General features: G+C 37.0%; 1 pseudogene; it reads right to left on the reverse strand.

Moving 5' to 3' along the window:
- Window positions 1-2,356: 2,356 nt before the first annotated feature.
- LOC113290597 lies at window positions 2,357-5,240 on the reverse strand (annotated as a pseudogene).
- Window positions 5,241-9,097: the final 3,857 nt, after the last annotated feature.

The following is a 9,097-nucleotide window of genomic DNA, read 5'->3' on the forward strand; positions in this document are numbered from 1 at the left end:
AGGAGAGCTCAGGAGGCGTGAATCAAGAGTTTTCAGAACTCTGTTTCTGCTGCTGCACCAAGAACACCAAGAACAAAAGACCACCATAGGCAGTCGTTTATCAAGAGTGAGAACGACAGCCACACGAGGGTCGCAGAGATACAACAACAGCAGTTCTCTATTATCGTTTTTTGTTACAGTTTTTTGCAACAAGTATAAACGTTGCAAACACCCGATTTTCATTATTTTATCTCCATTTCATCTTTGTAAATAAATTTTGAGCATGAATCAATATTTTGAGCAAGTTTACACAATGATGAGCTAAACCCATCCTCTGGGGCGACGGAGGAAGCTATTTCGCCAATAAAATGTGGTAATCTCTATTTTATTTAATTTATGCAATTATTATATAATTATTTTCCTTGATAAATAAATAGATAAAATGGTTTTTGTTAAACAATTTTTATTTCAATTGATGGAGCATGCTAGCCTAGGGTTTTGATGTCCCATACTTTCGATTTACAATTGTTATTTCTAAAAAATCAACTTTTGCAATATTTAGAATCAATTTGAATGAAGGATTTGCATAATTATAATTAGAGAATATAAATCACTTTGATATTGGTAATTAGTGGAATCCATAGCCCCAGTCTTCTCCATATTTTTCATATCACTTTTATTTAAGTTTCCTATAATTTTTATTTAAAATTAAGTCTAAAATCTGCTTTCACAAGTCTTGAACGAATCATCTTACTACAACAACTTTGAAAACACATCAATTTTTGGCGGCGCCGACGCGGACTTGTCTTTAGGCTAGAGTTTTTAGTTTTTTTTTAGGTTTTTATTTAATTTGTTCTTCTTTACGTTTTTGGGTTTTTGTCTTTTTCTTACAGAATTCAGAATTTGGAGCGAAAGAAAATTTTGCCAAAGCTTTTGGTGAATACTTAAAGACTTCGAGTGAAAGGCAAAGCAAAAGGAGCGAAAGAAGAAGATTTTTTTATTTTATATAAAAAAAAGAGAGAAAAAAAGAGACATTTTTATTTTTTTAGATTTTTATTTTTTTAGACTTTCTTTTTCTTTTGCACTTTATATTTTTGGACTTTGGACTTTAAATTTTGGGACATTATTTTTAAACCCTACGGAAGAGTAGTTTAAATATAAACTGTTTGCAGAGAAGGAAGGTGATTACGATATCACCTCGACCCCTCGGGTTCGTACATGACATAGGAGTCGTGGCCCGAGTCGACTACAAAGGTTCATCCCCCGTCTGGTACGGTAGGTAAGTTTGTCGAAACACTCGTGAATCCCCTGTCAGCGAGTTAATGTCTTCCTTCGTATGCATATATGTTGAGGACTTGAAAACGGCTGCTCTAATTTCCTAATAAAGGGAAAGGACTGTCCATACAACATAAGGGTTCGGATTTCATCACCGTTCTCTTGTTGCGTGCCTTAGGAAAATGACACCAAACGTGAACCTAAGCCTAAAATTTTGACTAGAACGAGACCGACAGGGTAACGAGCTTAACAGGAAAGTCATTCGAAAAATATTGGTTACTCTTTTAAGTATACTTCGAAGTTCTTGACGGTTTCTGTAAGTTGAATGCGTGACTGCGGCGCCTTGTAATACCAGTGAGGCCTTGGGTATCAAATCTCCACCGAGCTTCCCTCGCCTCTATTCAACTTACTTTAACTCGGATTGATTCCAGAGGGGTTTGCTTAAATTGTAACGAATTCCCGTTCGAAGGATTAGACGCTACACCATTTTTTCCGATTCGAAACGGTTATTGAGTGTTACGAATTGGGGTTGTAACTGTTCCGGACCGTTACAAAAAGGGGTGCTACAATTTTTTTTGTAACGGCCCAGCAGCCGTTACGACTTTTTTTGTAACGGCTCTTGTAACAGCGAAGAGCTGTTACTACGTGGCACTGTCGTAACATGCGAGAGACGTTACGAATTTATTTAGTAACAGAACGTTGTAACAAGCTGAGGCCGTTACGAATTTTTTGCAACTGTAAAAAAATTACTGCCGGTCAACCTTGAGCTAGTCAAAATTAGTCAGCAATGACCAATTTTGACCAGGTCAAGGTTGACCGGCAGCTCATTCTCGGCCGAAATACGCCGGAATTCAAAATAACCACCTGCATACACCTTTCGTTTATCCTTCACAATCAACAATATTTTTTTCAATCAAATTCATGTACATTCAATCAATTCTTATCACATTCAAATGGATTCATTCAAAGGATTCATACAAAATAGAAATTAAATTATTCTAAGTATCAAATAGTAGGGGAATGTATACAAATTCCCATAAGTATCAGTTCATAGAAATTCCTATATTCACAAATTTATATAACTTAGACTGTACATAGAAACTTACTGCAAATTTTCTATGTTCGCAGCTAGAGCTGATAAACCAACTTGAAGCTGCAAATTTTAAGACTTCAAGTTCGAAATCCATGCATAAAGTTATAGATGAAAAGTATCTGCTAAGTTTAAACTTCCTAAGCATATATACCAACCTATGTTAAAAGCAGACAAAACTTCAAAAAAATATAAATTGGGGAGAAGAACAATGAGAAATACTTACTGTGTTTTTGTAATAAGAACAAGCCCATGATTTAGTCATCAAGAGCTTCAACTGAAACTGCAACCACTGATCCAGGCCATCATTGCAATTGGTCCTGAAACAAACCAAAGTCCATAAGCTCTCTCGCACGCGCAACAAACAAAAGTCCCGTAAGAAACATGGAATCTAGAAATATACAAGTTAAGTACTTACCCGGTATTCTAGCAGGTACACAAGTTGATGCCAATCCAGCTGTAGTTCACTTCCCACCAGCATAATACCTCGCAAGTATAAATTTAAGGTCAGAAACCACACCTCTTAAACTTTATAGTACAAATATAACCAAGTGAAGTACTTACCAGGGATTGATATTTCCCCGGATGGATACTTCTGCTTCAGCTGACCTTGCGAGAAGTCCCCTGTGCATTCACATATAACAGAACAAAAGCCACCCACACATATACAAATAAATGATGAACTGAAAGTGCATATCCATTCATAAGCCGGTTTGTGTTCACATAATTCAGGAAAAAGTTACATCGGACAAAAAAAGTTGCTTCAAGTAAAGCTATTCTTATGCACAACTGCATAAGAGTATGCATATGAGTCAGCATACATACAAAAGTGTGAACTGCAAAAAAAAAGGGAAAATAAGCCTAAATACTTGTTATGCAGCACTGCAGAAGTTGCTTCAAGTAAATCTATTCTTATGCACAACTGCATAAGAGTATGTGTATCAGTCAGCATACATATAAAAGTGTGAACTGGAAAAAAAAAGGGGAAAATAAGCCTAAAAACTTGTTGGCACTCACAGTTATTGCATCTGGCTTGGAAATAGTATTGATACACACCTTGGAAAGATGTAAGGGTACAGGATATCCGTGAATTATTTCTCCTAAACCACCAGTACAGATGTTACCAGTTGCAACCACTTGACCCTCGAAGTTCAGTAATGAACAACGCAACATGCCATGTACTCCTGATGCAACTGGTGAACTCGTCGCAGCTTGTGGAGATGATAGAGGTTAAGCAGAAACACCATATGGAGATGATAGAGGTGAAGCAGAAACACCCTGTGGAGATGGAGATTTTGAGGTGCTGGCCAAGTTTGAGCCAACTGATGCTGGCATTGCAGATTGGATATCTTGAACTATGTGGCATAATTTTTCAATCAATTCATACTATACCTAATCAATTCATATCTACACATTCATACAAAAAAAAAACACAAATTTTTCTAAGTATCAATTTTTTTTTGTTAAGTATCAAATTCTGAGGGAATACATAGACAGAAATTTACTAAGTTTCAAAGTTCAATTCACAGAAACTTAAAAACTTTCTAAGTTCCTAACTTATATCTAAGTTTTCCCATGTCACAGGCTAACAGAAACACAAACACGACTCACATAAAAGCCTTCTCATGCCGCAGACTGCTACATCTGAAGCAGGATAGACAAAGCTGATGGAATCCAACGCGACAACAGCTATGTATCTTCAATCCAATGGCCATTGCTCTTACAGGATTTCTCTACCAAGAAAGAAGAAGCTACGCAGTACTTCACCTGCAAACACAAAACACTGTTAACAACGGTTTAACAGCGGCAATATGCGACTTGAGAGATCGAGTACCTTATTAATCTTTATCAGCACATTTCATCAAACACACCAGAACTTCCAACTCTAAAATCAAGTTGCTTATGATGCTTTAATCTATGACGCTCATCAAAACTTTCCCACCCTTCAAACTGCTTGTGTGACATAATACTTGGATACATAAGACTATCACCTCTTGCACAAGTTTTAGATATGAAAAAAATAGAATGAAAAGTCAATACCTGATTGAGAATATCAATTGTGATTTCTGTATTATGAAGATCAAGAGTCGAGAGCTGGGTGCACAGTTTGAATAGCATCGAAGGAAGGGATTTGAGGCCATTATTACTCAGATTCAGAGCCTACACAAACATGGGACTAAGTAAATGATGATATGATTCAGATAATTGACAATGGTAAGAAAAAAGAAGATTGGAGTACCTCAAGATTCCGTAAACTCCCAACTGTGTCAGGCAAGTCTACCAAGAGATTTGAGATCAACCTGCACCAAGAAATTTTTTCAGATCACAAATCTAACAAATACGAATTTTTGGATAATAAAGTAAGATCAGAATACCACCTCGACAAGGGAGACACAATTCCCTATATTCGACGGAACTGAGCTTATCCTGCCACCAAAGCAATAACATGAATAATTTAGAGAGAGCAATTACTTTAACTACGGTAAAATTCACAAAGTGAAAATGGTTATAAACGTGAGTATTACCTGTTGTTATTTACTTTCAAGATTTCCAGACGTGGAAAATTAGTCAGCTCGTTGTTTGCAACATGAAGTTGTGTTAGAGAGACCAAACCACCCAATCAAGACGGTAATGAAGTTAAATTGCACAAGATACATATAGCACGACAAATTACAAACATAATAAAATTACAATCCCCTTCAAATCGAATAAAACCAATAGTATATACTAAAGCGTATACCTGGATTGAGTTTAAAGAACCAATCTGAGAAGGAATTTCATGAATAGAATTTCTACTTATATCCAACACTCTTAAGGAAGACCCACAACCCCATACTTTTTCAGGTATGACATTCAATTTAAGAGATCTCCTCAGCAGCAAACTGCTGCTCCTCATCCTTGTATGAGACCTCAATCATGGGCTTGTCAGCTGGACCGCATAGAACCTTGAATGGCCAGTGCTTCATATCACCCTAGACAGTGGTGTTACTGAATCTCCTACCAATCAAAAGCTTGGCATCTGTAAATCCAAACAATGACATTAGCAACAACTCTTTGACAGCACGCATATTTGCAAACTACCATCAAAACAAATATAACTAAATTCTTATACTATCATATCAGTGCAACTGACTGGATTTATGAATACATGTGCAAAAAAGATTGATACTTTATTCATACACTTAAAGATGAGTTACATGAAAAAATTTGAAACTTATTTAAGAAATGAACCCTACCTATCATGTATAATTATTAAAGAGACATAAACTTAATACTAAACCTTATTTATGCAATGAACAGTACATACCACAACTAAAATCGTAAATCAGAATCAGAAATCTAATATGCTCTCAGTTCAGATTGACTAATCATAAATAATAACTATGTACATCATATTGAGAAGGTTTATAATCTGTTTACAACGATTCAAATCAAACCCTAATTAAATATGGCTTCGTTTGTAGAGAATCAAACCCAACCCTAAGAATTTCAATACCAAATCAAACGAGTAATAAGAAACCCTAAAATCGATTGAAATACTAAAACCTTAAAATCTAATTTACAAACTGAAATCCTACAGATGATAAATATTTACAGAGATCTGTGAAATCAAAAACCTAAACTCGCGTAACAGATGATTGAAGATTAATTCTTCAAAGATCAGATGATTTGATAACAGAATAGATAAAACCCTAAAACTGATGATGAGAAACTGAAATCGAAACCCTAAACTGATGATGATGATGATTAACAGATGATTGAAGAATTGAAATCTTCAGTTGAGAAGACTTAAAATCAGATGTGGTGCACATCTGAATATCCAGGGGGAAGATAAGAGATGGGTTTACTAGATGAGAAGGGGGAGAAAAAAAGAGAGAGAATGGGAAAAGAGAAATGGGGTTTACTCGATGGGAATGGGGGAGAATCATTTCTTCTAGGGTGAAATTATCCTTTAGCGTAATACATGTTGGGTGGAAAAAAATGGCACACGATTGAATGGCACACGCGCAAATACACCTGTTACCCGACTCTAGTGTGACCAAGCGTGTGATCAGCACGCGTAAATAATTAGCCTGTTACGATTCGTAACAGCTGACACTTGTTACGAATCACAAAAAAAATTCGTAACGGCTTCAACCTGTTACAATTAGGTCGTAACGGCTTTTTGTAACTGTCAATTTTGTAACGGTTGCTGGGCCGTTACGAATTTTAGTTAGTATTCGGGAAAAATGGTGTAGTGAGAAGCTGGTCTAGAAACAATCTAAGTGGATCCATCATGCTTTTTGTTTGCTATAAATTAGTAGGTTTGTTGTGGTGGAGTCAGCCTTGTTTGTGTTTGCATAGAACATCCCTTCCTTTTTAAGACTTTTCTTTTTTATTTTGTTTTTCTAGTGTATGCCCGAAGTTTTTAAACGGGCTTGGAAAAGAAACACTCTAGGTTGTTTGATTAGTGACAAACCTAGTAGTTCTTTTTGTGAAGGCGGGGAGCTCGAAGACTCTTCTTTTGAGGGCCCCGTTTTTGGAAACTTCAGTTTTGAGAATCTGTCTCTTCGTGAGGAAAGTACCCCTAGTCCTTTGGTAGTGCCAGAAACGGCAACTTTGAAATCTTTGCTAAACCCAACTAGGACCTCTCGTCCGTCTTGTATCAAGTTAGCTGAAACCGAGGAAAATTATAAACTGAAACCTGGGACTTTACATATGCTCCCAATGTTTTTAAGGAAGGAGAATGAGAACCCCTATTTTCAGGTTAGGGAATTTGAGGAAGTTTGTAGTACTCTGAAAATTAAAAACCTAAGTGATGATGCGTTGAAACTTAGGTTATTCCCCTTTTCCTTAAAAGATAAAGCCAAATCTTGGCTGTATAGTTTGGACTCTGAGTCAATTGAAACCTATGACCAACTTACTTCTTCCTTTATACATAAGTTTTTCCCAAGGCATAAAACATCGTCTATTAGGACACAAATATGTACTTTTGCCCAACAAGAGGGAGAATCTTTATATAGGTACTTAGAAAGGTTCAATGACTTGATATCTCAATGTCCTGATCATGGTTTGGAGAAGGTTAGGTTAGTTCAGATCCTCTACGAGGGTTTAGATTATTCAACAACAACCATGGTTGAGTCCTTATGCACAGGTGGGTTTGAGAATAAAACTGTTAATGAAGCGATGACATTTTTGAATGAAATCGCCGATAAGACCCAACAATGGGAAAATAATAGGGAACCCCGGAAAACAATTCTTCCAAGTAGAAGAAATGTTAATAGAGTAGAAGGATCTTATGAGTCAGATGCCAAAATAGCAGCTATAGTCAAAAGGTTAGAAGCCTTCGAATTAGGTCATTCTAGTGGTAATAGTGGAAGAAATGAGCCTTTTTGGGAAGGCCATAGTGTTGAATAGCAAGCCAATGCTCTTTATAACAACACTAGGTTTGATAACCGACAGAAGTTTGACCCATATTCAGAAACCTATAACCCTGGCTGGAGAAACCATCCAAATCTTTCTTGGTCCAAGGGCCAGAATCAAGGTCAGTCTAGTAATGCTCAGGTTCCCCCAGGTTTTGGATATACTAAGAATCCTTCAGCTCCGACACAGTTTCAGATCCCTTCAGATAAGAAAATCATGAGTTTAGAAGAGTCTCTTGCCTTGTTAACTCGGAACACTTTAGAATTTCAGCAATCGGTTGCACAAGGATTAGATGAAAATAAAAAGACGGTACAAACTAACTCTCAGGCTATTTCCGAGTTGAAAACCCAGGTTAGTCAGATAAATGAGACATTGAGAGAAAAAGGAAAGTTTCCTAGTCAACCACAACCCAATCCTAGGGGAGTCCATCAAATATATTTAGCTGGTGATAAATCATCAAACTATGTGAACTCGATAACAACCCTTAGGAGTGGTAAAACGGTAGACAATAAGGTAGCCATGCCTAGTGGACATACTGTAGTTCCACCTTCTACTTCCCAAGAGGATCCCGTAGACGAGGAAACTGAAACAGTCTCTAAGGATTCCCAATAAATTCATGATAGGTCTACCTTTGTGCCTAAAGCCCCATATCCACATTTGCTAGCCCCAATAAAGAAGGAGTCGACTTTCAACGAGATAATAGAAATATTTAAGCAGGTGAACATCGACATTCCGCTATTAGAAGCAATTAGGAATATGCCTGCTTATGCGAAGTTCCTTACAGATATTTGTACACGAAAGCGTAAGCTTAATGTCCATAAGAAAGCTTTTTTAGCTGGTCAGGTAAGTTCCATTCTTCTGAACCAAACACCCCCTATGTATAAGGATCCTGGATGCCCCACCATATCTTGTGCGATTGGTAATCATATGGTCGATAAAGTTTTACTTGACTTAGGAGCTAGTGTTAACTTACTCCCGCATCATGTATACACCCATCTAGGTCTTGGTCAGTTGAAACCGACTGAAAGGACACTACAATTAGCTGATAGGTATGTCAAAGTCCCTCGTGGTGTCATAGAGGATGTTCTGATTGAGGTTGATAAGTTTATTTATCTTGTGGATTTCGTTGTTCTAGACACCCAGCCTGTTCAGGACCCAAGTCGTCAAATCCCAGTGATTTTAGGTCGCCCATTTTTAGCCACAGTTAACGCTGTCATCAACTGTAGGACTGGGATTATGAACATATCCTTTGGTAATATGACCACTGAACTAAATGTCTTTAATGTTACTAGACAACCTTCTGAGAACGATGATTTAGAAGAAGTGAATACGATTAGCACTTTAGTTCAG

This window comes from Papaver somniferum, chromosome 6 (genome assembly GCF_003573695.1).
Source record: "Papaver somniferum cultivar HN1 chromosome 6, ASM357369v1, whole genome shotgun sequence".
In the NCBI taxonomy this organism is placed as follows: Eukaryota; Viridiplantae; Streptophyta; class Magnoliopsida; order Ranunculales; family Papaveraceae; genus Papaver; species Papaver somniferum.